This window comes from Haliaeetus albicilla, chromosome 19 (assembly GCF_947461875.1).
Source record: "Haliaeetus albicilla chromosome 19, bHalAlb1.1, whole genome shotgun sequence".
NCBI classification, from domain to species: Eukaryota; Metazoa; Chordata; class Aves; order Accipitriformes; family Accipitridae; genus Haliaeetus; species Haliaeetus albicilla.
Genome location: NC_091501.1, coordinates 5,107,314 through 5,129,268, shown reverse-complemented (window position 1 = coordinate 5,129,268; position 21,955 = coordinate 5,107,314). Strand labels below are relative to the sequence as shown.

The 21,955-nt window shown below is 44.5% G+C and overlaps 1 long non-coding RNA gene across 1 annotated transcript; it reads left to right on the top strand.

The window, feature by feature from the left end:
* Positions 1–5,507: 5,507 nt before the first annotated feature.
* Positions 5,508–21,405, top strand: LOC138690007 (uncharacterized). The gene is made up of 4 exons (XR_011328780.1): positions 5,508–5,763; positions 11,648–11,904; positions 19,028–19,080; positions 19,406–21,405. It is a non-coding gene; the product is annotated as an uncharacterized lncRNA (long non-coding RNA).
* The last annotated feature ends 550 nt before the right edge of the window (positions 21,406–21,955 follow it).

Below are 21,955 nucleotides of genomic sequence, written 5' to 3'. Positions count from 1 at the left end.
CCTGTGGGTAACCAGGGCAGGCTCAGGGCTGCAGGGCGGCCAGGCAGATGGGGGAGACGCAGGTGGCTACGTGGCATGGGAAATGGTGGTACTTGCCTACTTGCAGTGAAGCTGAGTGTTTTCCAGAGCTCCTCCTCTTGCCACCAGCAACACTGTCTTCTGCAGGTGAGTCTGGTGAATCCTCTGCTTTTACCTGTTACTTGGCCCCGTGGGAGGCTGTGCCTTTGTTAGGGTATTGCCTTTTATTGCAAGGATTGGTAATGCTTTGGCTGTTGCATGTCTGTCCCTCGTTTTGGAGGTGTGCCATACCTCTGTGACTTGCTTTCCTTCTTGAGAATGAGCCCCCATTCCTCGTTCTGTACAAGCAAGGATGAGGAAGAGGGAATCCCACAAGAAGGGACCAAACTCGTTTGTTGGGAAGGAGGTAGGAGCAGCCATGTCTCCTGTGTATGCAGCACAGGAGCCACTTTCAATTCCACCATGAGACACCTCTGAGGACCAGGCTGTCCTGCAGCTAATCCCATCTCAGTGGCCTCTGGCCAGGCTTGAGGATAGCAGATGCAGTCTGACAGGTAGGGAAAAAAAATCCCCCAAACCTGACCATTGCCACAACGGGTCCAACAGCATCATCTGACAGCGTGTGGCTCAGCTCAGCTCCCTGCCCTGGCTGGGAGCTACAGGGTCCAACAGGATCAAGTAAGCTCCTTGAGCATCCCAGCTTTCTCTAGAGTGAGCGTGAGCACAGATTACTGAACTGCTGACGTGCTTGGGAATTGATCCCTCCGACAGCATGCCAATCTCTGTGGGATACCTAGGCAGGCTTTTAGAGGTTGGTGGGGAAGGAATTATTCAGACCACCCATCTCAGCTGGCTAAATTACCCGGGTAGTCTCTTCAGACTCCTTCTCCAGTCACGGATGAGAGAGAGGACAATTCAGAGTAAGGCTAATTTGGGTGCACTGAATGACCCTCTGCAGGAGCTTTGCTTTCCCTCCCTCGACTACAGAGGGAGCCTGGGGAGACCAGCTGGTTACATTTAACTGCTAAATTGTTTGCCAAAAGATGGGTGGTGAGAATTCCTTCCCGTTTCCCCTTCACCATGGACCACACTCTTCCCAGAGCAGGATGCTCGCTTGCTCTCTCCTGCAAATTCGGAGAGTGCTTAGTGCAGTGGCCTACAGGTCCCCAGGAACCACTACAAGACAGATGCTACATTGCAACAGTTGATAGGTACTGTATAATATTGTGTGTAGGATTCCATGGACTTTTGCTTAAATAGATCCTTTAAAGCAGCTTTGCTTTTGGGAGCCTGTTTAACAACTTGCCTTGGTATAAGCCAAGTTTTGCATATGTTCTGAAATTTAAAAAGCAAAGTGAAACCTTGAGCAAAAATTGTAATTAGGGACGTACAGATAAGAGAGAGAAAAGACTTACAAGTTCTCTCCAGATGTTACAAATGGAGAGGAAGGTGAAGCCATTCAAAATAAACCCTGCTGAGATTGCCCCTTCCTCTTTGCCTGATAAACCCATTACAAATTAAAACAAAAGCAGCCAAGATCCACAGGCTTCAGGGCATCTGTAAGCCCTCTTTTACCTTTCAGAGCTCATAACAGATGCTGACTGTGGGCGTTAGTCCTCATCTAATCAAGAAGGCCAATTCTTTATCCTGGAAGCTTAAAACAAAAGTTTCTGTCCCATAAAAGCCACAAAGTATAAGAATCCAAACCTGAACCTAAAATACCAGAATTCTAAGGCTCCAGGATTATTTTATGCTCAAGAAGTGATCTTGCCTGGTAAATCACAGTGCTGCGGCACATCACGCTTCCAAAGGCATTTGAAAAAACGGTAGTGGTTTTGGGGGTTTGGTGGGGTTTTTTTGAGAAGAGAGTAGTGACTGCCTGGATTCCCTCCTGTTTTCTCAGTCCCTAAATGTTCATAACACCCTGTTGGGGAGGAATAATTCCCATCCAAGTTGTAAAACACACTTATAAGTAGATGGGAAAAGCATGAACAGAGCTGTACGGAAAACAAAACCGCCAGGAACAAGATCTTATTTTGCATGCTTCTCACTGTTGTATTTTTGCCCCAATTAGCATATTTTAAAGACAAGCCTTTTTAAAAAAAAAAAATTCTGCTATCTGCCTGCACTGTTCTCAAGCTTTGAACTTTTCCATCCTTTCTATTGATTATGGCCAAGTGACCCATATTTAAAAAGCATTTACAATAAAATTATAGCACTTTCTTTTGTGCTGCCGGCTTTCCCAGTGAAAAGCTAAAATGTTTTAAAATTGTCACTTTTTGACAGAGGTAATGGCTGTAATATATTTAGTCTCTTCCCCCTTGTTGTGCTTAAAATGGCTATGCTAATAAAGGGCACAGCTGTCGATACTTTATGGCCTGCTGGGGGGAAGAGGGGGAACGAAGGCAAAAAACAGATTGACTGTGTGTCAACAAATGCAGCTGGGAAAGAAAAAAAGAAGCCCCTTGAAGGCCCCTGCAACTTAAAGTCCAAGATAAATGATGTCCCTATGCTTAAAAAAAAAAAAAAAAAAAATGGAGGTTGGAATTCAATAAAGGGGAACTGAAAAGGAAACTGCTTAAAACTGAAAGCCTTTTCTCTGCCTCTAGACAGCTTACAAGAGAAATGAGCAAAACTGACCACAGAAAGAGGGTGAGCGGCCAAGAAAGAAAACAAAAGCCTATCCTGGAAAATATATTGCGTCAACGAATTATCTGAAGTGCATTATCGCCGGCGGGCGGAGAGTGTACAGTTTAATGGAGATGCGACAACAAACTTTTACATGCCGCTGCCTTTTGGGGAGCGGGCTGCTTTGTGCCCAGGCCGGAGGGGAGGGGAAAGGGGAGCTGTAATTATTCATAACAAATAAATAAGGCCAGGACAAAACGGCCAGCGGGACGCTGGTGAACGTCGCTCCTTGGGGAGCCGGGCTGGGCTGCCCCTGCGGCTCCTGCCCGGCACAGCAGTGCCCTGCTCCCTCCCTCCCGGCACGCCCCGCTTTAAGGTTTTTATTTTCCCTGGGCCGCTCTGGTACGAGCCTCTCTGGCCTTTGGGAGGCATGGTGGAAAACAATGATGTTTTTGCCTTTCCTAGGGACAGCAGCCGTAGGAGGAAACGCCATTTTGTGTCCCGGCAGCCCTGCAAGGCCTCCTGCCAGTTAACCGTGGTGAGCCAGGCCCAGGCAGCAGACACAACATGGCAGACACGGCCCTTCACGGGCCCACCTGTGCAAGAAGAAACGAGGCTGGCAGAGACCAATGGCTCTACCCAAGCCCTGGGGCAGGGAAAGCTGGTGAGAGCCATTCCCCAGCAGGCTGCGGATGGCAGAGGGAGAAGGGCCATTGCCATCGGGAATCCCCCCCGGGTAATGGCTGGCCCGTCCTCCCCACTCTGGCAGCGCTGCAGCTGAGTTGACGGCAAGGCTTGTCCTCTCCGGAGATGATACACCCCAAGGATGTACGGAGATGCTCCGATTGTGGTGGTTTTGTTATTTGTTAACTAGCGGCCTGTCTTTGTTTATTCATAGCAATGTATGTTAGGGCCTACCCTATGCTTCAGATAGAAATGACCCCTCAGATGGCCGGCTGAGAGGCAGAAACCCCCCGGGCTGTCCCTGTGAGGGGCTGTGACAGGTCCTGCCTGGCTGGCCATGAGGGACCTGGGCACACCGTGGAAAGGCTTGGGGCCCTTCCTGAGGCACAGCGAGAGGTGCGACAGGGTTGTAAGAGGTGTAGGGATGGGCAGCTTGAATTACTGTGGTGAGGAAATGGCAATATTGGGTGCAAACCTGCAAGAATCAGGCGGTTTTCATCCCCTAGGTCATGACACAGCTTGTTTGCATGAAGGCAAACCCATAACAAAATAACAAGTGACAGGGAGCCATTTATTCATTGTCATTTCTTGGACAACTATGGAAGATGAAGACAGTTTTTCCCAGCCTAAGGCAAAATGCCTTTGTGAGTATGTCTTGTGTTTCCCAGAGGCACACCAAGAGTACGGGTAAGGCTGCGTCAGTGCCACCATAGCTCCTGCATCCGCCCGGTGAGAACCAGATGCTCCTGCTACCTGTTTTGGGCCTGGAAAGAGGCTTTCTGGGAAATAAAGGCTTGCAGCAGGTAAGGCCAGGCGAGCTGGTCAGCCTGCGAATAACCTCTGCTTCTGCAGTCAGAGGGTGAGGAGGTGCAGTCTGGGGTGGGATGTCCTGCTTTTAGGAACCGTCTGCTCTTTTCTTTCACATTCCCACTTCTATCATTTCCCACCCACACCATTTTTTATTTTTTTTAATTATTTATCATTCAAGGTCTTTTTTGCCTGGTTGATTGTTCCCATTCAAAAACATCTGGAAAAGGTAGTCAGATGGAGAAAAGCGTTATCTGTTTTCTAGTTTCCCAATTTTTGTGTGCGTGCGTTCTTTTTAACCTCTGCAAATTCTCTAAGAATGGGAGGAAGGAAAAATAAGTAAACAAAGACAAGGCAAAATCAGAACAAATCCTGAAATGAAATAAGTCATGTCAAATTTTTTACTAAAACAGCGGGACATTAAAGTGGCACAGAAAGTTCTCATTTCCTTCTGTAATTGTTTGGAAGAGTTTAAAAAGGCCATAATTTTTACTATTTCTGCTAGATTTTGCTTGGTAAAGCCCTTGCATCAGTAGAGGTCAATACCTCCCAGAGTTTCTGTGTCTGTGGGATGAGCAGTTTGGCTTTGCTTTTCTTTAGAGAAGAGTAGAGTTTGGTGTGGCTGATGTGCGAGAGGAAAAACTGGAAGGTAGCTGTTCCCAAGGTCAGAAGAGGTAAGAGGTCCCCTGCCTGCACATTGGTTTCTCTGATGCTGCCCTATTTTGACTTTGGGAAGCAAACTTCCTAGCCTGTGATGATGATTCTGTGTGAGGCCCACTGCCTCTTTGTAGTTGACAGCTGGAAAAAAAGGAGAAAAACAGGAGAAAAATACCTGAACTCTGAGTGTATGGTACAACCTAGATGTTCACCAATGTGGGTTGATATGATTTTACAGATAAAGGTTCTCCTGAAGCTGGGTTAAAGGTAGAAATGCATGGTCCTTGCTTAAGTAAGAAGTAACATTATGAGAACAAGTAATGTTAAAGCTGGTGCAGTGCCTATAGCATGACTGTAAGTAGCTCAGCAGGATCTGAGCTGTAACTGCTGCTGGAGAACATTGTCCAAAGGAAAATGTGCAACAGATTCCTGGAAGACCTGTGGCCCTGGGGGACTCAGTGTCTGCATCCATGATTTGGAAAACAACCTGAAAATGCTGGAGGTATCACAGAGATGGTGTGTAATGGTCAAAGCTGATGAGTTACGCAGAGGCTCCATAATCCCTGCGTGGGGAATGTGGAAAAGCGCTGTTAGCCGTAAGGAGTTGATCCCCTCTATACGGTGCTAGTGTGACCACAACCATGGCCAGTTTCAGTGCCACTATCCCACCACGTATCTGCAGAGGCCTGAAAAACCCAGTGAGATGATTTATGATTGTGCTGCTTAGCACACTCAGGGGAAGGCTAAGTGGAGGCTGTGTGGGAGCCAAAGCAGATGGTTTTTGTAATTTCTGTTTAGCAGACCACCACAATTTTCCAGGGGAGGTGCAAACCCGGGATAGTGGCTGTTGAGCTCATAGACTTGCTTTGTTTAATTACCATTCACAGACTGTTTAATAAGGGCCCAGAGACCTCAGGAACCACCAAGAGCCAGAGGCTGACAACCACTGAATATCTCCGTAGGAAGAAGGTATGTAAAACTTTGATTTATTTAATGAAGCTGAAAAAAACCCAGAATAATATTTTATGTGCATAATTGGACATTGAAGCAACAGACTGTGAGGTCTGGTGGGCTTGCTGTCACCTGAAGCTCTTTGGTTGGTCGACTCACGGTTGAATCTGGACAGCCAGGCTTGCTGCTGTCATTGGTGTTTCATGTGCTATTGTGGGGCTGCAGGCCCTCAAAACATCTGTGCTTTGTACCAGTTACTTGTAATTCAGGTCTTCATGTCAAAGCCTTTTAGGGATAGTGTCTCCCATAGTCCTTTTAAACAAAAAATTCTCAGCAAGGTCAAATTTTACCTCTTGTTTTTAATATTTTTTTAAATTTCAGGCACCTTTGTACATTGTCTTCATTGCTTGGTCTATCAGTTTTAATGGTTAATGTCTTAAATATCTTGTGTCTCAGTCAGAGCCTGGTCTTTGGGGCTGGTGTTAATTGTCTTATTTTCAACCTGCCTGATGCACAGGTCCCTCTGCCTCCCTTCCAGGCTCTTGTGGTCTCTGCTGGTCTCTTTCCACCAAGTGTGGGTGATGGGTGCATTTCTCAGAGGTATCAGGTCACCTAAAATTTAACTAAAGGAGGTAGGGAGAGGGGAGGGAGGGGTTCAAGTGTGCACTTAGCTTCTGTAAAACACTAGAGCATCCACGTGAAAAAGAAATGAACAAATACCTTACTGCAGGTAAGATTTTGGGCCAAGCTGGCACCTTCTTAGGTGCTGTCAGCAACTGGGCACAAATCCGCAGCAAATGGGCTTCGCTGGTTCTTGTCGGCATGAGCAGAGGGGCTTTCTCAACAATTTCTTTGATAGTTGTTTCATCCTTCTAATAACCCGTTTTCCAGTCACGCTATCAGTGTGTAGGTACACAGGTTTCCCTCCTTTCCCTGTGTCCCCTCTAGTAACTTTTAAACCTGCTGGCCAGTTTCAGATGTATCTGTCAGTGCAGTAAAGGTGTCAGAGAGGTGACACTCCTACATGTTTAATGAAAATCTGTGCCCTAGAAGAAAAGAGAGATGCAAAATGGGACCCCACCAAGGGAAAGGCTGCAGTACATCCTTGCAGTTTGCTGGAGAATTTCCCATGTAAATACCCCAGCTCAGCCAGCCCCCAGGTCCCCATCAGACACACATCTGCAGCAGGCCAGATGTTAACCCTTCCAACATACCACAGTAGTTTTGCTGTAGTGCCTCATACTGCCTCCCTGCTCCTTTTCCTCTCCCTCCACCTTCTCTCCCAGAAAGACAGCCCCTGGGTTTACCTTGCCAGCTGATGTTTAGAGGCAAGTTTAGGGATGCTTAGGGGACTTTTAGGGGATGTGCTAGAGCTCAGGGCTGCATCTAAGGTAGGCATCTCCCTGCTTCTCCGCTCCAGAGAGCAGCTCATCCCACCTGTGAAACCTGTCTCGGAAAGCGTCACTCGCCCTTCAGAGGTGCCCATCTCTCCTCTGACTCCAGAGCAACCTGTAGCAGATCAGACACCTATTTTTCAGACAGTTAAGCCCTTGAGTTTAATTTTAATACTGCCTTTAATTCAGGCAGTTAGATCCTGAGACTTGCTCTAGGCAGACGTGGTTTTCCAAGGGGACAAGGAGGGCTGTTTTATCGCCCTGCCGTCCCTGAGCTGTCTAGTGAGGTGCGAGATGCTACAGCCCAGGAGCCTGGAGTGGCTGTGCTGTCCTTGCCCAGACTGTGACCACAGCCATTCCGTATTTCTGACCGGGAAGGGGGCTCCCACACAGTATGGCAACTCGCCGGCTGAGTGACATGCACACCCGTGTGTGGGTGCCTATGTGTATTTTCAGCTCTGCTGCCAACATTTCAGAGTTATGAGATGGCTGGGAGAGATGGGTTTGGTCCAGGCTTGTGTGTGTACCACAAAATCGGGCTGTGGTTCAGTGCCAGACAGGCTTTTCAGCCTTCTGCTTGCCCTTAGGTGGGGACACAGCAGCTACTGGAGCAATTTGTGGTGCGAATAACTGCAGAGCACAGTCTCCAAACTACCTTCTGCTTGCAGACACTTGCATTGCCCCAAATGAATCTGAGCAGATTTGCAGGGAAGGATGTTACAATGCACAATCTGGGCACTGTGAAAGGTTTTAATCCAAACATTTGAGAGTGTCAGAAAGCCAGTTAGATTCTGACAGGAGGGACATTGGTGCAAAGCCCTTGCTGGGTTTCTGATGCTCAGAAATCTTCCTAGCAATCCCCATGTGAGGAGCGCTTTGGTGAGGAACTATATAAAAATACCAAAAGTACCAAAAGTTACACGATAAGGTGTTTGGGATCACAAGGGAGACCTTGCAAATCTAGCCACGAGGTATTTGCACGTAAAAAAAAAATTGCAGCTTTTTTCAGCTGCAACCTAAACTTTGTGCTGAGTTAAATCTCCCCAGCCCTGGGCTGATCCCTGCAGCCCCTCCCGGGTTTTCAATGCATCCAACAATGAAAGTGAAATCCAATCCCATCCAATTAGAGGAAAATGAATGGCTCATCTACAATAAATGGGCTCTGAATAACAATAAGCCAACAAGAGAGCAATGAACTGGAGACAGAGTACAATCTTCCTGAATGTTAATCGGCAACTAACTCCACAAGCTTCTTAGAGGTGGAAAGAATTGGAGGAAAATAGATTAGGGAAGCTTTAGAGCACATTGCCTTTTAACTGCTTAGGCCTCACATTTTAACCTAAATACAAGAATGTTTCTAATGCTGCCTTTTGCAGGGTGAAGGGGGGGGAGGTGATGGGGGTGTTTGTTCTCAAATGTTTTCAGTTTATTTATAATTTGACATGGTAGGTCCTACTGTATGACCTCTAGTATTATTTCATGGTTTTATTTATTCCAAAGTCCCTTTTAAAAATTACAATGTAAAAGGGCAGAAGCCTTGGAAAATGTTTTCTGTAGATCTGAGGATTTGGGGAATGAGGCTGAATGAATCCAGAAGTCAGTCTGAGACTGAAGAGAAGCTGGAGAGGCAAAAGAGAAAGGATAAGGAAAACTGCAGTTCAGCAGCTGAAGTGCTGTCCATACCCAGCAGGCTCCCACAGCGCTGCCCAATCTCTGCTCCCACATACACACCTTTTCACACTCTCAAGGCTAATAATACCTGAAATACCCACAGAGCAGCCCAGCTGCTGCTTTCCACTGCCCTCAGCCCCACAGGTAATTGTTGTAAAGCCAGGGAAGATGCAGGATTCCTGACCCATCACTAAGAGAAGTCCCTGCAGCCATGCAGGCTCCATATTCAAGGCAACCAGTTCTCACCAAGCTGAGCTGGGTTGCCCATCCTCTCCCTTCACCCTATTAATTTCCGGAAAACCTTTTTTTTTTTTTTTTTTTCTTTCCCCTCCCTCCAGGCAAGCAGAGAGGTTATTTAGCTCAGCCAGCACTGCCATCCCCTCCTGCCCACTTTCATCCACAGGAGCCCAACTCAAGGGCCACGGAGTCCCACTGGCCAGCGTGGGCATCTGGTCAGGCCCCATTAAGTGAGGGCAGGTTAACCTCACTGGAGCCTGGGCACCCACCTTGGCCATGGTAGCAGCGGGTGAAGCAGCACATTGGTCCTCTGGGAAAAGAAGTGCTCCTGCACTGGTGATGTGCAGTCATGGTGCCGTGGCAAAAGAGAGCACGCAGGGAAGTCTGGCAGTTCATCGCACTGATTGCCACGGAGAGCCTGTGCCTCCCTGGTTTGCAGTGAAAATGTTTTTGACAATCCTAGTATCTATAATAACATATACAATATACATATATATACACACACAAGCTATCCCTGCTCACTCCTGAAGAAAGCTGCCAAGAATTTCTTGCAGAAATCATGAAAGTAAAGGGCCTTCAAAAAGAGTAGTGATGTGAGGAAAAGGTGCCATCACTGGCTTTGAAAAAGCCCTGGAAATGTGATGCATGGTAGTGCATGCTGTGATGCCCAAATTTGCAAAGGGGCTGAAACGACGTGTTCCCATCTGTGCCAAGGGCGGTCTAATGCCCCTGCCTTCCTCTTCTCCTCTGGTGTCTGCCTATGCATGCTCTTCACGATGGCTCCTTGAGGAGGGGGCCCTAATAGCACCTGGAAGGGCTGCAGGGACAGCACACGTGGCTTTTCTTTTCTCTGTGGAAGCTGAGCACTCAGCTTTCATGTTCAGCTTGTGCTGCCAGGGCTACTCTTTACCTGCAGGAGAGAGGGAGGTCCCTGGGCAAACCTGAAGCTCTGGCTGAGGGCAGTGGGGTGCAATGCAGTGGAAGGAGGTAAGGTCAGCTCCCAGCTCCTGAAAGAGGTGGTCCTGAGCAAACTGTTTTCTACAGCTTACCTACATATCTCCTCAGGTAGGCAAAGGCTGCAGTGTGGGGGCCGTTAGAGTGTGAACAGATCCCCATGAACAAGAATCCCCAATGCATAAAACAAGCAAAAAAAAAAGAATGTAGTAACTTTTAAGTTAAATGATACAAAATATCTTTATAATTTATTCTTTCAGCAGGGGTTATTGATGCAAATATGTTTCCTGTGTTGCATTCCTTACTACAAATGTCTTCCCAGAGGCAGTTCCAAATTTGATAGCTCATGGCCAAAAAAGGTGGCAAATGTGTCCATAGAAAACCAAAGTATGTTCTTTCTCTGTATGGCAAGATGGGAACGAAGAGAGGAGCCATATCCCTCTTTCCCTCTCCTCATCAGCTGTACAAGCAAAGAGTCGCTCATTGTATTCTTTCAGAGGAGCAAGAATTTGATAGGCATATAGATAAGCTATTAAGTAATATACATGTGAAGCTAAAGGGGATTTGGAAGGGAGAATTATTCATTTGTTAAATTAAATAACAATTTGGTCTCGGCAGCATTAAAATAAATTTCCAAAGGCCATTGTTTGTTTGAACAAAGAGGGGAAAGGAGCTGTTAGAAGCAGTTTACACAGTTCAGATATGAGGGCTTGCGTGCATTAATAAGACCAGCACTGGTGCTCAGCATGTAGCACAGAAAACACATTTGCTGTAGCATGCTGGACATGCTCTGGCCAGCACTTGGGAACACAGCATTGCACCCTGCCAAAACTTATCATTGAGGGCAAGGGATGCCAATGGGAATTTCAAATTTCACAGGTACGTTTTTTCTAAAAACTGCATTAGACTGTCAGACCAGGACAAGGCAGTGGCAGTAGCCAGTAAAAGCCCCAGGCTTTGCCCATTTAGGGAAAAACAGTGTTCCTTTCCCTTCTGGCAGCCTTGAAGTACCAGGATCCTTCCCCCATCTTCCCTCGTCCCCTCAGCAGTTAACATGGCGGGGTTGATGGAGCTTCCCACCTTGACTGGTTTCTTGGCTTTGGTTCTCACTAAACCTACACCTGCAATTCTTTGGTTAATCTGGGACTTTCAGTGCAAGAGATTTGCTATGCAACTCTTGGGAAGAGTTAGGATTGCTTCGTTTCCCAGTACAGGTGCAGTGTTACATTTAGCTCAGGCCCAAGTATCTTAAAAATATTGACGATCTTAGCAGCGTAGCCTTGTTATGCAAGAACTGCAAGGGTTCATGCTCATTGCATGACAAAAAGGGAGTGCCACAAACCAGTTAAATTGTTGGTCCAAAGTTTTATAAAACCAGATTCTGGGAACTTAATTTACCCAAAACAGCACCATCTGTTCTTCAGAGTTATGCCTGTGGAGACAGTGGTACTGCTCATGTAACAAGTTGCTACTTATTGTGGGTGTTACAGTGAGGGTACTAGGTTGGGTAAGGGGAACAACTTCAATGGATGAAAAACAACTTTCTGTGGGAGTTTCAGAGTGGGCATTTTCATTTAGAAGAGCAATATCCTGTAAAAACATATTCCCTTTTCATAGGTGCTCATCACATTTTCATTTTTTGGCAGAAAGAGGAACCATGTCTGCTTGCTCCTGTGACCATGATGCCTCCAAAGAACAGCAGTCCGAGGGATGATGTCCCATTTCCTTTTGGTGCCAGACCATCACTCACATGAAGATCTGTGCCAGAAGCTCCTAGGAGGCTCCTGCCCCTGCTCCACATGGCAGGCAGCTGAAATGCCCAACAGATGGATCACATTCTCCTGGCCAGGAAGACCTTCCTCACTGGACACCTCAACAATGGTGCTCACACGTCAGCCCTGAGGTAAGGTGGCTGTGGTTTGGAGACTTAGGGCTGCCCTCATCCCTCTCCCTCATCCTGGCTCCCGATCTCCCCGTGCCCTCTAAATTGCAGCCTAGCCTGCAGCAAGCTGGCTCTGGCACTGCAGGAAAAATACTTCAAGAACTTGCTTATGGCATAAAGCTAAGCCTTGCTGGGCTACAGGGAGGCCTCGCTGCTGAGGTCGGTGCCTTGGATGAGGTCTGATGTCCCTATCCCAGTGGCCATGGTGGGCTCCCCCAGATCCAAAGCAGTTTGGCCTGGGGATCTTGCATCTCCCCTCAGGTCACTTACCAAGGTGAGGAGCCCTATGTTCATGTGTGTCCCAGCCCCAGCTGCCCTCACCACATCCACAGAAAATGCTTGGAAAGGTCTCTTTTAGGTGTCCCATCAGATGCATCTCTATTTGGAAACTAAGAGTTGAAAACCTGTCCCTTTAACCTTGGCAAGTTTTGCTGCTTACTTTTACCTTCTTTACTAGGGATAGATTTGCCCTGTCATATTTTGTATTCCCAGCCTGCCAAAGAGGCCGATCCCCGGAGCAGAGAGCAAGGCCAGCGCTGCCCTGGCTTTCGCGCAGGGCTGCTCTCTCCAGAGCCACCTGAACAAAGCGCCGTTTGAGACTGGCTTTGGCGGCCCATGGCTCCCTACAGGGATCTCTTCCATTTCTGAGAAAAATCTGGCAAACTTTCGCTTTTTCTATCTAACGCTTGTGACTGTTCCCACATGAGAAAGGGGTAAGTCAAGGACTGAACGAGTCAGGTCCCACAGGCTCCCAGCAGAGCACTGAAGACCAGACACTTTTCCCTCAAGAAGTTTCACAGATGTTGCATAATTTGTGGGTTGATAATTAATGACTAACTCCTGCTACGTTCATCTACTTTTGCTCTCCTCTCTGTGCGTCCACCATCTGTGAAATTGCATTGGGGGAAAGAGTGTTATAGATAAGGTAAAAATTATGCCCAGGTAGTTCTTGGAGGGGAAGGTTGCCCAGATGACTTTTCCAATTATTGACATGAACAGTTTTACTGACTCCAGGGGTATCAGTTGTTTGAAAGGGAGTGCTTACTGAAAAATGTTTTGTTTATTAAGTAATATTTTAAAAGAAAAGCACCTATTTTAGGAGAAGAATTGGCTGGAAGGAGACTTATTCTGGCAGTGCTGAACTGCATCATACACATAGGGCCAAAAGTGGCCTCAGGCAAAGCCCCCGTACCACGAGACCAGTTGTACTTATCATGGCACCTATGCCCAGGAGAAGGTGGAATTTAACACAGCTTTCTCTCTTCAGTTACCCTGCTGAAAAATGTAGGCAGAGCCCCATTTTTTGTGACTCCTGTTCTTCAGCCAACACCCTTGGAGGCTTTACAATGGGAATGGAGGCTCAGGCCAGAGCTGCAGGTGGCACTTCAGGTTGAGGTGTCATTGCAGCACCCAGCTCCTATTCTAGCTTTGAGCACTCACTATCATCTCCCACATTTATCTTAGAAACCCATGTTGTTTAAATTCAGATTTATTCCTGCTTTTCAAAGCCTCGATAAACCTTGCTGCAATCCACTTGCTTTTATTTGAGTGACTGACTATATCAACAGTGGCAGATACTTTGTTCCCCTGAATCTCATAGGAGAGCTCAGTCCTCTGGCCCAGCATCTACATCCAGGATGTCCACCACCACCACCCCAAAATTCAGGAGGAACTGCCATAATGCTGTAGCACTCCCACAGCACCGCCATCAGCAGGAAGCCCAAAATCAGACCCACCTTTTCTAACATGCAGCCCTCTGCCACATGAACTCAGAGTGCATCTTTATTAGCTGTAGCACTGCAGGAAGGACTGGCTCAGGTCTTCATGCATACCTTCGCTCTGCTCAACTTGCCCAAAAAACAGGTTTTAGAATATCTTTGCACTAGGGCAGCAAGTCTGTAAGCTCCTGCCACACTCTCCACTTTCTGAGGGGTTGCAGGCCTGCCACATCCTTAGAGGCTGCCAGGCTGTAGCACAGTTCATTTGAATTTGAATAAACTACTGAACTTTATTTTGAGCCCTAAAATTCAAATCAGAGTGTGATAAACACACGCCTGGTGGATGTGAATTTAAAAAAGAGCCACTAAGCAATAGTAAGCAGAGCTGCCCATGTTTCCTATCTATCTGGTTTTATCATCTGGAGAGCAAACACTGAAAAAAAAGCCTCAGCACTGAAACATTTCCCAAAACCTAGACCTCACTGAAAGATTTTCACTAACATTTTTCTGTGAGAGGAAAAAAGTGACTCCTTAGGCAATATAGCCTTGTTTTTCATCAAAATAAAATTTTGGTTAACACAGATGGTCTACCCTAACTGTCTTAGGTTAAAAAAAGGTAAAAAAAAAAAGAATAAAAAAAGGAAAAACTGGGGAAAAAATTAACTAAAACACTGAGGTTTAATCTCAGCTCAGTTTTTGGCAATTTGGGCAGAGTTTTATTGTTTTGCAAACACAGTCGAAACTGAAAGTTATCTCAAAGTTTGCTATAGAGAAATGACTACCACATTTAGTGGGTCTAGCAAAAAATTCTCGATAGTTTGTCAGAGAGAAAGAAAAACAGCCAGCCTGTCCCTGGAGTTATACAGGGCTCCAAATTGGCAAGGCTCACCAGGTAATCCTTTTTCAGCAGAGGCTTGCAGAGAAACTATCAAACCAATCCAAGAATAATAAAAATGTTAATTATAGGCTTTCTCTCCCTACAGAACACATGGATTTTAATGCCTCTTGCAGGGATTTAGCATACATGAGAATGTGGTATATTTTTTACTGCTCCATCTTGCTCTTTTACTCATAAAAACTGGAGTTTTCCAAACATGATGCTCCACTCTTAAAGACTAAATCCTTAGCTGGTAGAAAATGGGATAACGCAGCTAATTCCCTCTGCAGCTATACTGATTTGCACCAGCTGCCGATCAGCCCTGTTATATTACCTAGGTGCAGAGTGGAGCTGCTTTAATTCTTTATTCTTGTTTGATATCAGTTTCCAAAATAAAACTGTCTTACAAAATGCATGTTTACAAATTAGTCAAAACCCATTACACTGAAACTATTGAACTGTAAGCAGGTTAGATCAGCTTTCTTGTGATAAGAGCTTCTGATATTGGTGTCTCTTTCTTGGGCAGGCTTAAAACTTTACTTGCAAAATCTCCTTGTATTCCTTTGAACTCACTTGGGAGATTAAAAAAAAAAAATACTCCAGTTAACACTCCCTCATTTCATTTTTAAAGGTCATGCTTAGAGCTGGCAGTTGTTATAGGAGCTGTCCCCTGTAAAGAAAAGTCTTAACTAGCCAGGCACAGACTTAACCTCACCATCGAAAAACTAACATTGTCACTAGGATATGGAGAAACCATGGTGAAGAACTAGCAACAGCTAGACCACGGCAGAATGAGCAGTCGGCATCTGCTCGGTGGGCCTTTATCATGCAGTGTTGTATGTACGATTCAAAATGCACAGAACGATTGTTGAAATGATGTAGACAAATTGACTCAAATTAGTTTAGCATGGGCCATGCAAAGTTTAAGCTTGTTGAGCCCAGACACATAGCAACAGCCGCTGCCGCACTTTGGAAGACGGTGCGTTCGAAGCGCTAGCAGAAAAGCAGTATTCCAGCCCATGTTCGCGGAGTTTGCTTTTGTGCCTGTGTGCTTCTTTTCTTTTAATTTTGCCTGGCTCTAGAAAGTCTTGGCAGAAGTGATCCCTGCTGAAGACTACACTAGCACTGATAATTTTATAGAAGTACTTGTGAGCTTTAATGTCATTTTATACTTCCTTAATCTTTTGACTGTTACTTAATGACAAACAAATCCCCAAAGAACTACGGGGGGAAAAAGATTAAAAGGATTTTGAGATTGTGTTCTCTGCTTTCAGTCAAACTGCCCCAAATCCTGCCAACACAATTCTCCAGTGCCCTATGACACCCCTCCCCAGACCACCAGGAGTGAGTTTCTTATTGTATTTACAGTAATCTAATTACAACAGTTCTTCAATTCACAGCCAGCTTTGGTATACAGACTTTAGCTAGAACTCTCCTCTCAGTGCAGATTGCAAACTTTAATCTTTTAAACTAACACACTCACAGAACCCCCCCAAAAAGTTCTGAAATGCCTGTGTAAGCTACTAAGATGTGTTCCCCCTCCCATGCCTGCCAACGCTTCTCTCATCTTTTTGTTAAGTTCTCTTTTGTGCCAATTTACTGCCTAAAGGTAATGCGAGAGTTCCTAAGAGAGAACATTCTGCAAAGTTATAAAATGATGGTCAAAACAGGTTGCCTGCCAGGAAATTTCTTTTAAAAAAGATATTTTTTCTAAACGTATGTAGTTCCTTTAAAATTGTTTTAATGTCTGTCTGTGTTTCTGCAGCTGAAGAAGCGTTACATAGAGGAAATAAAGACTGAGCATTTTACTTAAAGTTGAAATACGATCTCCACTTAAAATTGTCATTGCCCAAAATCTTTTGATACAAATCTTAAAGCCTATTAACTTTATTTAGAAGAATCAGATGACAAAAGTAGATGGAGTTTGTACATAATAAAAATGTCAAGAAAATGAAGATAGAAAAGATTGTTTTATATGAAGCAAAATATAAACCAAAAGTAGAATCCGTAATGAATTAGCAAATCTGGATATTCTTAGTGTGTCATTGCAGCCATCTAGCTATACACACAAGTATTGCACTATTCAGTTTTATTTCCATCACAGGTTTCCCGCTTAAAGCTTTTACAATAATACTGGGTTTACCAATACACACCTTCTGGAATTTTGAGGGAGCTTTTCTCTTCTTCCAATCTAGCAGTTGACTCTCTGAGCTGTGCTCACATAAAGTCTAATCTCGAACTCACTAAAGTTAATAAAATCTTCACTCCCAAAGACATCAGGAATAATTTAGGTCCAACATTACTGTAAAACTTAGGTCTCCCCCATTACCGTGTCCTTTAGAAGATGTACAGAAGGCAGAAATACATGTATGCTCTTATTTCATTTACGAGTATTTCAAATCCTCAGTTTGGCCTTTGTTATCCTTTTGGTCGGTTTCTGTGAGGCTCATCAATCATTTTGCTTTCTAGTATGTACCAGCATTCCTTGTCATGTCAGAATTGTTCTAATACTTAATTCCTCCTGTCGAGATTCATTGCTATGCAAGCCAAAATGAGCTGGGCAGTCAAACCTCAGCTATTTCCTACTGTTTTCTGTGAACCTTGAAAAACTGGGAACATAGCAGTGTCTTTTCTGGTCTCACATCCACTCTTGAAAAACTACTTCTAACGCACCTTTGTGCTGTTTTCCTCTGAGCAAACTGGCTGTGGTAATACTCGATAAATGAAGCAATTATTCAGTTTGTAAAATCTTTAGGTTTCTAGATAATGTGTATGCTCTGCTCCATCCAAAGAACTCAGAATAATAAAATGGCTTTGAAAAGGTCGTATGAAAGAGTAAGAGACAGCAGCTGCTTGGAAACCTTCCAACTTTCATCAAAGCGTTTTGGAAATGACAGATTGTATGTAGTACTTTATTTCTGTGAGATCTAATTTAAATGTTAATCTCAGGGATAACATATCTAATCCTCACAGTCCGTAATCTATCAGGTTAGACAATGTACAGGAAATACTCCTACCTTTATAAAAACAAAGTTCTTTACCGATCTGGGAGACATTCTCGTGTGAGGGACTTGGGCTCCCCTAATAAAGGGAAAACATATTGCATTGCTGCAAAAGGTGTGGAGCAGGGAAGCCCGAAGTGTACCAATGCCATCTGCTGGCTTGATTAAAAGCAACCCTCCAGCAACCGCTGCTGCTGTCTGAAGGTGGATGTGGAGGGCCAGATCTCACTTCACGTATTGGCATGAGCCAGCTATTCCATATCTAAACTCATGTCACTAGAAGAAGAATCAAGCTGAGACTATGTAAGCCAAAACTGCCTTAACATGTCTGTGCTTGAGCTTTAGGTTTGTTTAATGCTTTATGTCATCGGGCTTTAGTTAGATTAGGAAGAAAAGGCATCTGTGCTTGCAGTTTTGCTGAATATCGTGTTTAGGTGTACTAATCCTCGTATAAATTTGTACCCATTAGGCTATTGTTTTATTGTGCAATGCTGCACAGAAAGGGTTTTGCACAGCAAAGCCAGCTTTAGCCCAGGTGATTTCACCTCTCTAGGTTTGTAACCAGCTTTCCTTTTCAGGGCAACAATATCTGGCTGGCTCCAGAAGGGATTCTGGAGAGAATGAGCTGCCCAGGAGGGCCTGGGAGTGAAACATAGAGCAAGCCAACCCAGCACAGAGGAACCCACATCTCTACAGCAGCTTGTAGCCTCTGTGAACTTTTCCTTAGGACTCAAAGTACAAACAACTGCAAAAAATGTGTAATTTTTAAATTAAACCATAGACTATAGTCCAATCATTTGCAGGGTTTAAGCCATTATGAATTGTAGAAATATTTCATGAGAACTTTAGGGTTTATCTTCTCAGCACACTCCTACAGAAACTGGTAATTCAGCCTGGAGTATGATGCTAAAAGGCAATCTCTTCCTGAATACGGTCAAGCCCATGCCTTGTATAAGTGCTAGCAGAGACCCGTAACCCATCTACCCTTACCGTGATGGGCCAAAGAATCAGGAAATAAAAACTAAGTATGGGTCTTCACCATGGCTTGTCCTGCTCTCCTGGGCTGAACTCAAAGTCCAGGTGGGGAGAATGGTTCCTTGCTAGGCTCAACCCTAGGTTTTGGCAGAGCCAACCGAGTGTGCACCCTGCCTTTTCTGAGCTGCTCATGTCTGGCAGAAAAGCTGGCAAGAGATAGACCCAACCTGTCCTCTCCCTTCTTTTTTTTGTGAGACTAAACCAGAGAAGCAGCTGCTGCTTAGGGACTTTCCAGTTCACACATCAAATTCTTTGAGGAAACACCAGATCAGAGCCAGAGACAGTGCCCTTTATTGCAGCAGTGCAAGGCACAACCTTTCCACATTTGACACAGACCTCCAGATTCACAGGACCTAAAAAATACCAGATATCAAATGGGTTTAACTTGCCCTTACTTGCCTTCTGGCTCCTGAGCTGTTAAGATTTACAGGCAACTCATTCTCTCTCCACAGCATTGCTCCAGACACCGTAAGATGTCAGCACAGATGGAACAGCACTGACCAGGGTGTGTGATTTTATCTGTATAGAGATGGAACTGATTTGCATGTTTTTGCTTAGAAATATTAGGGTGTTTTTGCAGTTTATAATCAAAATTATCATATTGTCATTTTATAATCAACAAGTAGTCAGAACATTCCCTTTCTACATGTTTGACTAATTCCATTGGGTCTATGTATTAACAAATGGCACCTTCTCCCTCATACTCCCCATAATGCCCAGTGAATATGATGCACTATGTTTCTCCAAGGAAGATCCAGTCTTGTGAGGCTTTACCCATTCCACGATTCTACTCAGAAAAATGTCTTCTTTTCTTTAATTTTCTATTCTAGGTACTTCATGTTGTTCGGAAATGACCCACAGCCAAGCAAGCTGAGAAAGCTGTCATTATTTAGTGCCTGAACTCTAAAGTGGATCAGGGCCAACAGTGTAGCTGATGATGGGAAGCAGTTAATGATGGGTCAATGATGGGATATGACTAATGAAGGGGAAAGGATTGCAGAACTGCAAAGTCACCGAGTGCACTGCACAGCAGACAAAAATGTAAGTCCTAGTAACCCCAAGCCTTACAGCCACCTTTTCGCCATCCCACTCCCCTTCCTGGTAGCACAGCAAGAATTTCCAAATCACCTATGGCAGGACCTTGCAAAGCTGCAGCTCCCACCACGAGGGTTCAGGCTGACCGCACATGCCACCTCTGACACCCAGCTTCTGCCTGCTCCACAGGATGTCAGAAATGTACTGGGATGTCCCCTAAGCAAGGACAGCAACCCCATCACTTCTTTCCAAAAAAGGAGTTCTGTGCTTTCTACAGACTGTTAACTGCATTACGGGAGTGAGTCAGTGCCATAAAATGCAAGTAATGAATTATACCATCATCATCCTTATCATCATTGTTATTATTTTTATTCTTTCCTTGAAGAAAAAAAGGAATTAAAGGAAATATAGGGTTTGATTAGAAAAATGGGGAGAAGGAAGGAAACTATACTCCACATAGAGGAGAAGGGTACAAAACCATTGTGCAGAATTTAGATCTAGTTGTCTACAGGATTGTATTTGATGGTGTTCAGAGGGTTGGGTCCAGGGTTTATGAAACCATGTGGCTTCCTTTACTTTTGAATGTTCCTTTCATCCCCTAAATATGCCAACTATAAGTATGGAGCAATCAGGCAGAGATCAGGCACAGGTCGTAAAGTATTCACTTCTCAGCAGTGTCAGTATTACCTTATTTGAAGTATTTGATTTCTAGTTCAAAATTGAAATGAAGGTACTTTTTCTGAGTATTCCCACACCTGTTTTACAACTCTTTGTTTTGTATTTGTCTTTTCATTTGTAGGAATAAACACAATAACAGCAAAAAGAGTCTCTGGCATGTCACTACTGCAATATGCACACCTTGAGTACCAGTGGTAATCTGTTGGCTCTCCTGATTAACAGCTAGCAATGATCAGACCATTTACTAGACCTTAAGACAGATCATGGAGTGTTTTATTGTTACACTGCCACCTCTGGAAGGTACCAAGATTACATGAAAGCATTTGATTATCTATAACCCAGTAATTAAAGAACTGTAACAAAGTATGGAGATACCAGCCTGATTTTCCAAATGCTTAGATGTCTCATCAGTCCACTGGGAAGAATAAGGAAGCAGAGCAGGGAGTTGAATGTCTAATTAAACTGACAGAAGGTATGTACTCAGCTCTGCAGAGACCCCTTGGGAGACAAAAGCAAGGAAAGAGGTGCTCAGTGCCCTTACAGGCCTGGGTTTTACCTTCGCTTTGTTTGTAACCTCAAAAACATGGAAGGATGTCTTGCTGTGTAGACCTGGAAATCTGATAATGTTAATGTTTTGTTTCATAACAAAAATGGAGACATGGTAGAGATAGACTTGAGGAGTGACTTCACGCTTAGCACAGCTTGTTATTTTAAATGTCAATCTCTTAGGGGAGGTTCCCATGCCAACAATTTTCTTCAGAGGTTAGACACTATGAAAGTGGGTGAACACACACCCAACGTGTAAGTCACTCAACTTTCCACCTTCATAAAAAAAGAGCAAAAAGCTTACGAAAATGCACTAATAAGTAGAGCAAACAGCTGGGAAACAGCAAGAAGGACATTTTATTTAAAACTGGATAAAAAAAATCAAACTCACAAAAGAGTTGCTGCACTTCTATGCAGCATGCCACACCTAGGAGACCAAACAGCAATATTATCATCTATACCTATTTATTCAAGGCAGGGATCTGACCTTTCCAGGCTCATTTGTTTCTGCAAACTTTGGTCATGCTACTCATGACTGCTCATATTCATAAGACTTGCAGGATTGGAACATCAAATAATTGCTGATAATGTAAAGAAAACGTGATAGGAGGAACAATACTGTTTCTTACTATGTGATTATCTGTTTTTCTTTAAGACTCTGAGAAATCACTTCAATTATTTTGATCATTTTCCTGTCAAAGGTACATTTTTAAATTGGCCACTGCACTTCCACAGACAGAAAGCTTTTCTGTGATCTTTGCAACAAATCTTAATGAATACATTAAACCGAGTACTATAGTTCTCCTGAATAATATTACTGTAATTATTTTGTTCCAGGTTTGTCAATGTCCACCCAATCATCCTCTCAGTTGTATGGAGGAAATGCCACCCTGCAGGTTGAACAACAGATCAGACTGCTTCACTGGTTGGGTGGCTTCAGTCTTGTCACTTGACCCCAAAATGACACCGTGTCCTGACCTATAAAATGGGGACAATAAAATCTATTCACTTTTGTAAACACTAGTGCAACATATGGTTGAATAGCAGTACGTAAATTTAAAATCTTAATTAAACTGAGGCAGAGAGCCAAGTAAGCACAAAGCATACGCTACTTGAAACAA